A 7,353-nucleotide genomic window follows, 5' to 3' on the forward strand; every position below is an offset into this window, starting at 1 on the left:
AGTCATCCCTCTTTCCCATCCATTTATTACATTCTGGATGCTATCCCTGTACATTCCTTCGACAGACCCCAGAATGTAAGTATATATATTTTTAAATGTTTTCTGGTGCAGGTGGATCTTATGTCTCCACAATTATTACTTTTACTCTAAAATGGCCTTGAGTAAGATACCCAGGAACATATAAAACAAAAAAAAAAAAGAAGTTATACAGGAGGGAGGGCTCGTTCACAAGGGGAAGTGCATGAAACACGTGGATATAAAAAATAGTTATATTTGATAGCAAACAAGATCAAAAGGAAAATTAACTGAAACACATTAAATTACTGCTGCAGAAGTCCTCCCAAGGGGGAGCTTGGGAATGCCAGGAACACGGACCAAGGATAATTCTGCTACAGGCGTCTTTCTGAAACGATATTTGGACCCACGTTACACATCTAATGCTGGAATTTGGGGACTGAATTACTCGGGGTGCACTGAAGGCACCAAGGACTCCTCGAGGCGTTACTTGTGACTCAGAGGAAAGAAGCTGTGAACACGTGGGCCTGGCTTGAACCAAGGAATATCAGGGAACACAAAGTTATAGGCCCAGAGATTAATAAATGCAAAGGGCTAAGTAATCGTGACTAGCAACTCGTTTTGGGTACATTACCACATTTGTAGGGGCTGTAGGGCTGACGTCTGCATCGTCTTCTGCTCCGAGATCTTCTGCGTGTTCACGAGCGTGGACAAATGGTAGCCTCCTCTCCAAGGTATTTCTTCAAGTCGTAGATTGGGGCGGGAAAAGGGCGCCCTTGGGATGATGAAAAGGCCGCAGTTTAATGTCGCTCACGTTTGGGAGACTTGCACTTCCCTATTGCAGTCTTCTAAGGCCACGTGGAATGGAACACGGGGCACACAGGCCGATGGGATCCACGTGGCGGCGAGCGGAAAACGGAGGGCAGGGAAGACCGCCGAATGGCTGACCTTGTTCTCGGCTTCTGTACCGCGTGTGAGAGAGAGCTGTCCTGGCCAACCTTTTATTGCCCTGGACAGGGGTAGGGAAAAAAGCGATGTCCTGACCCAGGTCGATCACGACTATATCATAGAAAACGATTTTCTTTCCCTGTACCAAAGAAAACAGTGCAAAGCCAGGATTACTGTCCCCAAACTATTATATTCTCTGAGCCTATACCCGACCTTCAAAGGTTCAAACCAACCAAAGCAGGAAGGAGAACGCAGTTTCCTAGCTTATTTTGGCGCTAATCTTTACAGCTCCTGCAAGATAATATTCACACCTATAAACGGGTGCGAATATCAATAAAAGCAAAAATGAGCGAAGAAAAAATGTTCGACTTTATTCTATCTTTTACTTTGCTACAACTGTTACTTTACTTTATTTGTAAAACTCTGATGCAATACTAATCAATAACAAACTGAAGGTTTACTTTAAGTGCAGAGTGCAATTTAGAATATACAATAAAAGGGTAAACTTGTTTGCAAATTAATTATTGCTCAAATGCTTCATAAGTACTGATTCTACCCATTCTTTATTCGATTTACTTTACTGGGGTAATAAGGCACTAAAAAAAAAAAACAAAGAACACTTCAAAATTTCAAAATAAAATAAAAAAAAATAAATAAATAAAAGGCAGAATTTAAAATGAAAACAAATGTAAACCAACTGATTGCTTAATGCTATCCTGGAATTACAGGCATGCTATTAGTTGTGCCTTGAAGAGGCGGTATAAGTGACAATACACTTTGGTTTTAAATAATATCCCTTTACAAAATTGTAATAACAGAATTCAATTCTTCTTTCCAATCGACCTCAATTGTTCACAAGCTCAATGAGCATAACTAATATTTCCCACGAACGCTAAAATCTGAAGGGACAAGTTTGACAGCTCGCTGAGGCAAAGAGATTATTCGCGGGTTTTAATTTGCTAACTTAAACGACGCTAAATTTTTACTTCTGCAGCTTACAACTCGGGTGTAAGCTAAAAATAGACTACTCACGACTTATGAATGGGAGGATAAACAAATGAAGGGGAAAATGGACAAGGATAACATTCTCCACAGGAATAACTCAAAAAAAAATGTAATAAAAAAAAAACTACACAGAATGACAACGAAGGATATGACTTCATACTGAGTGGCGGGACATGCTGCTACAGATTAAAAGGTAACGTTAAAACTCTCAAGGGCAGGAGTCTTGTGACTCAAGATTCGTTAAAAATGAGAAAAAGATTAAATGAAAAAGTAAATGATATACGTAGAAAATGAAGGATAACAGAGTGAGGTATTTATGATTTACTTCTTTATCTAACGTCCGTCGCCAACAGACGACGGTCAGAGCTAACTCTCAGCCCAAGGGACGGGGAAAGAAAAACCCAAAGGGCGCGACCCCTTCAGGAAGAGTTGACACGCCTGCCTTGTGCCAAGGTACGGGCATAAGGGCGTGCCACTTCCCACTCTGTCTCTCTTACTGCTTCAAAATAAAATGATTAATGCATTTTAAAAGGATGATATCCCATATGTTAACTGCCTCTGGCGTTGGTAGGTAAGGGAAAGTATAAAGGAAAGATCGACAGAGAAGGATGAGGGATAGAAATTCCAAAGGAAAGGAAGAAGATAGCGGAAGGCCTTGACATCCTTTTCTGGATGAAAGGTGCCAAGACGTTCAAAAGATAAAGAGGGGGCCCTATGCCAAGTTTGCACAGGGGCCAGAAGAGCTCAGGAAGCTCCTTGTGGACTACCTGCGATCGCCCACGCCCGTGGTAACTCCGCCCATGAACCTCTCCTCCTGGACCGTTGTCCTTGGCCGGGAATCGGAGGGCCCGAGGCCAAAGGGCGGCAAGGGGTGCCATCTGGGTCAGCTGCTGCGACAACTGACCCAGGAATTTTGTTTGCCATCTCAAACATTAACGGCGCAGATCGCAGAGTTCATCGGCCCAGGAAGGCGGGCAGAATCTTGACTCGCGGAGGAATCTGCGGTGAGAGGCGGGCGTGGTTGAGCATGAGAGAGAGGGACGGCCGGAGGGGCGGGGTCGACTTTTTGTTGACCAGCTCAGGCACCCGACATTGGCACTTGGCGCTGGTGGCGATGTGGTGGTGGTGCTCTGTCTGTCTGGACGGACGGAGACTCTCGCTGTCTGGACTGCTCAGTGCGCCCAAGGGCACTGGCAGAGGAGTTGAAGGCCGAGATTCTCCTGAAGGGAGATCTGGCTGAGGCCTCGGCACTGGCACGGATGAGGTGCTGGGCACTGGACTCAGATTTGGATGATTTATTGGGAATTTGGACCCCGGAATGGTGGTGGCTTGAAATGGGACGTAAAGTCTTGGCCCAGGAGGACATCATAGTCTCCTGGAATGTGTTTCGCTCAGGCGAGACGAAGGGTCCTGGCTCTGTGGGGTCAGGTGACCCTCAGTTGGACCGTAGGGAGGATCATTTTTAAAATCGTTGATGCCCTCAATGGTGACGAGCTTGCGTCGGTTTATTATAGCTCCATAGGGAACTTTGTCCCTCCTTATGAGGGAAATTTGCTCGTCAGAGTCGTCAAATGCCTTGACCTGGCGTGCTGATTATCTACCTTGAGGAGGTGCCACATATATGGGACCCATGGCTGGAGGGCCTAAGGACTCGGGATTCGTAACTGCCAGGGCGATGGCGGGAGTTACCTGCCTTATTATTTCTAGGGCATTTTGCCCATGAGGAAGAGTGGCCATAAACCTTGCACGCCGTGCAAAAGGTTTGGCTGAAATCTCTTCGCACTGCCCCTGCAGAGCGCAGGCGACTTATTAGGGGTTGTCTGGGAAAGAGACTCTGGTGGTTTACTGCGGCATTGCTCTTTGGCATGCCCGATCTTTTACAGAACCCGCACACGACGGGCTTCTGTGATTGCCCATTCTTCGGCGGAGGGGCACCCGATAGGTAGGCGGATGGATTAATTTTGCGCTGCAGCGAGCTCTCCTGGGGGTGATGGGTATCCCAGGAGTCAGCGTTCGACAGCAATCAGCTAACGTCGGGGCTCCCTTCTCGGCGATGTGCATGGCGAGGCCGGAGGGGTGTAGAGTAGGAAGTGTTCTATTTTCATTTGTTCCATGCCATCGTTGAAGGGTCGTAACCCCCACGGACTCGAACCATTTGGCACAGGCATGCTCGGACTTGTAGGCCCAGTCTGCCCAGGTTTGATTGGCCTCCCTTCACTAGCCCGCCAGCGCCTCCTCCAGCGTTCAGGGGTTATCTCGCACGCCTTGGCAATAGTCTGGCGCGACGACCTCCCAATTTTCCTGCTCCTCCGGCGGGAGGGGCCCTGTAGGCAATCAGGGCCTTCCTCCAAGAACTTGCCCAACACCAGGGAGAGTTCGGCTGCACTGAAGGGCAGGCCTTTAACACTGTCTCGGCGCTGTCGAGCCACACCTCGGGCTCGGCCTCCGTCCACTTTGGCATGCAGGCGATAGCCTGGCTGAAGGCACTCATTCCCCTGGGGGTAGGTGGAGGCGGAGGGCCACTATGTTGCAGCATTGCAGTTCATGGGCACGCTGCTTGTCCCTTTCTTCCTCTCGGCTTCTTCTCGTTTCTCCTGGGCTTCCTGCCTCCTGCCCTGTCTTTTCCTGTCTCTCCTGAGCTTCTCTGCTTCTCGTTCCTGCCAAAAGTGCGGCTTCTTCCTCGTTTCTCCTGAGCCTGCTCTCTTCTGCTCTTCTTGTCTCTCCTGAGCCTGTCTTTCTGCCTGTATGGCGTCCATCCTCTCCTGTACCCAGTCTCTTTAGTTCTCTCCCGGAAAGGCCGAGTTCCTTCCCTTAGGACATGAAGAACTTGAAATCCTCGCCTGCTGAGACCGTGTCGACATTTTGCAGTGGTGGAGAGGACGCTAGTAACACACAGAATTAATTTCCCAGAGCTGTGGGAATCTTGGACCCTTTTTCCAAAGGACGTATGATTGGTCTCCCGATTTACCGACGGAGCGGGCTGAGTGGGGACGATGAATTAGCAATGATTGGTCTCCCGGTTTACCGACGAAGCGGGCTGATTGGGGACGATGAATTAGCAATGATTGGTCTCCCCCGACGGAGCGGGCTGATTGGGACGATGAATTAGCAATGATTGGTCTCCCGGTTTACCGACGAAGCGGGCTGATTGGGGACGATGAATTAGCAATGATTGGTCTCCCGGTTTACCGACGGAGCGGGCTGATTGGGGACGATGAGTAGCAATGATTGGTCTCCCGATTTACCGACGAAGCGGGCTGATTAGGGACGATGGATTAGCAATGATTGGTCTCCCGATTTACCGACGAAGCGGGCTGATTGGGGACGATAAATTAGCAATGATTGGTCTCCCGATTTACCGACGAAGCGGGCTGACCGATAAATTAGCAATGATTGGTCTCCTGATTTACCGACGGAGCAATTGGGGACGATGAATTAGAATGATTGGTCTCCCGATGTACCGACGAAGCGGGCTGATTGGGGACGATGAATTAGCGATGATTGGTCTCCCGATTTACCGGACGAAGCGGGCTGATTGGGGACGATGAATTTAGAATGATTGGTCTCGGTTTTACCGACGAAGCGGCTGATTGGGGACGATGAATTAGCGATGATTGGTCTCCGATTTACCGACGAAGCGGGCTGATTGGGGACGATGAATTTAGGGAATGATTGGTCTCTGATTTCCCCGACGAAGCGGGCTGATTGGGGACGATGAATTTAGCAATGATTGGTCTCCCGATTTTACCGACGAAGCGGGCTGATTGGGGACGATGAATTTGCAATGATTGGTCTCCCGGTTTACCGACGAAGCGGGCTGATTGGGGACGATGAATTAGCAATGATTGGTCTCCCGGTTTTACCGACGAAGCGGGCTGATTGGGGACGATGAATTAGCGATGATTGGTCTCCTGTTTACCGACGAATTGATTGGGGACGATAAATTAGCAATGATTGGTCTCCCGATTTACCGACGAAGCGGGCTGATTGGGGACGATGAATTAGCAATGATTGGTCTCCCGATTTACCGACGAAGCGGGCTGATTGGGGACGATGAATTAGCAAGATTGGTCTCCCGATTTACCGACGGAGCGGGCTGATTGGGGACGATGGATTAGCAATGATGGGTCTCCCAAGGTAACGACAAACGGGCTGACTTGGGGACAAGACAGGAATGTATAACTCTCCTGATTACCGACAAAACGGGCTTACTAGATTGGGATATATATTTAGGTCTCCCGAATTACCGACGAAACGGGCTCACTTGGGGACTGAATGGAAAATGAATTGGTCTCACCAACGGACCGACGACACGGATTTATTGGGGACAAGAATAGAATGTATAGGCGCCCGGGAACTTCCGCACAGACGACGTCTGATCAGCGAGGGCGCTAGTTTAACTGACTTATGGGAGACGTGTTATTCTCAAGGGCAATTAGGTGGGGGGGGCCATCCCACAATCACAACAGATAGGCAACACACGCAGCCGTAGTAAAAGCACAAAACAAACACACAAAAAAAAACAGAACAACACAGAACATATGATGTCAGAGCCCCAATAATGCAAAACAATTTGGTAGAGCGAAGCAAATCAAACAAACAAATGTTTTCCTAACTGGGCCATGGAATGGACGGTCAAGGCCGTCTGCGCCAAATGAATGAACGACGTAAACACCCGGGGACTTCCCCGAACTGAGACAACGGTTGTTGACCCTTTTCGTCCTGGGCGTATAATATACGCTTTCGCTCCTAATTCTAAAATGAGAGAGAGGGTAAAAATGCGTCAGCAATGCTAATCTGACTTCCGAACACGTGGTTGCCGTCGAGGTCTCGCGCCTATATCTAATGATTCGGTTTCGAAATCACTCGTTTCTACAGGAGGAATATGCGCACTATTCCTTTAATGATTTATCACCTGTATAACCTAATTGAATGGCATGCAAGCCGCGTGCAAAGGCTTCCAAAGCTAAGTTTCGGCGATTCTCTCTCTCGTTTTCCTCGGACATGCGCCCTACTATATAAAAAAAAATTCCTAGGACTAGTCACGTTTTCTACAGAGTCCTACGCTAAATAAACACAGTTTACTTACGCAGAATTTCCTTGGCCTGTTGCGCTGGCTTTTCAAAGGTTCGTAATCTGTCTCGTATCCAGCTTAGCTGAGCTAATTGCTGATTTCACAAATTGCAACACAAACAACAAAGGGGAAGAGGGTTGGGGGGATGCAATCATTACGAGAATCACTGGTCAGGTCGCCATTTTTATATATTTCCTGGTGCAGGTGGATCTTCTGACTCCACAATTATTACTTTACTCGAAAATGGCCTTGTAAGATACCCAGGACATATAAAACACAAACAAAAAAAGAAGTACACGGAGCGGAGGGCT

The sequence above is a fragment of the Macrobrachium rosenbergii genome, chromosome 26, assembly GCF_040412425.1.
Source record: "Macrobrachium rosenbergii isolate ZJJX-2024 chromosome 26, ASM4041242v1, whole genome shotgun sequence".
In the NCBI taxonomy this organism is placed as follows: Eukaryota; Metazoa; Arthropoda; class Malacostraca; order Decapoda; family Palaemonidae; genus Macrobrachium; species Macrobrachium rosenbergii.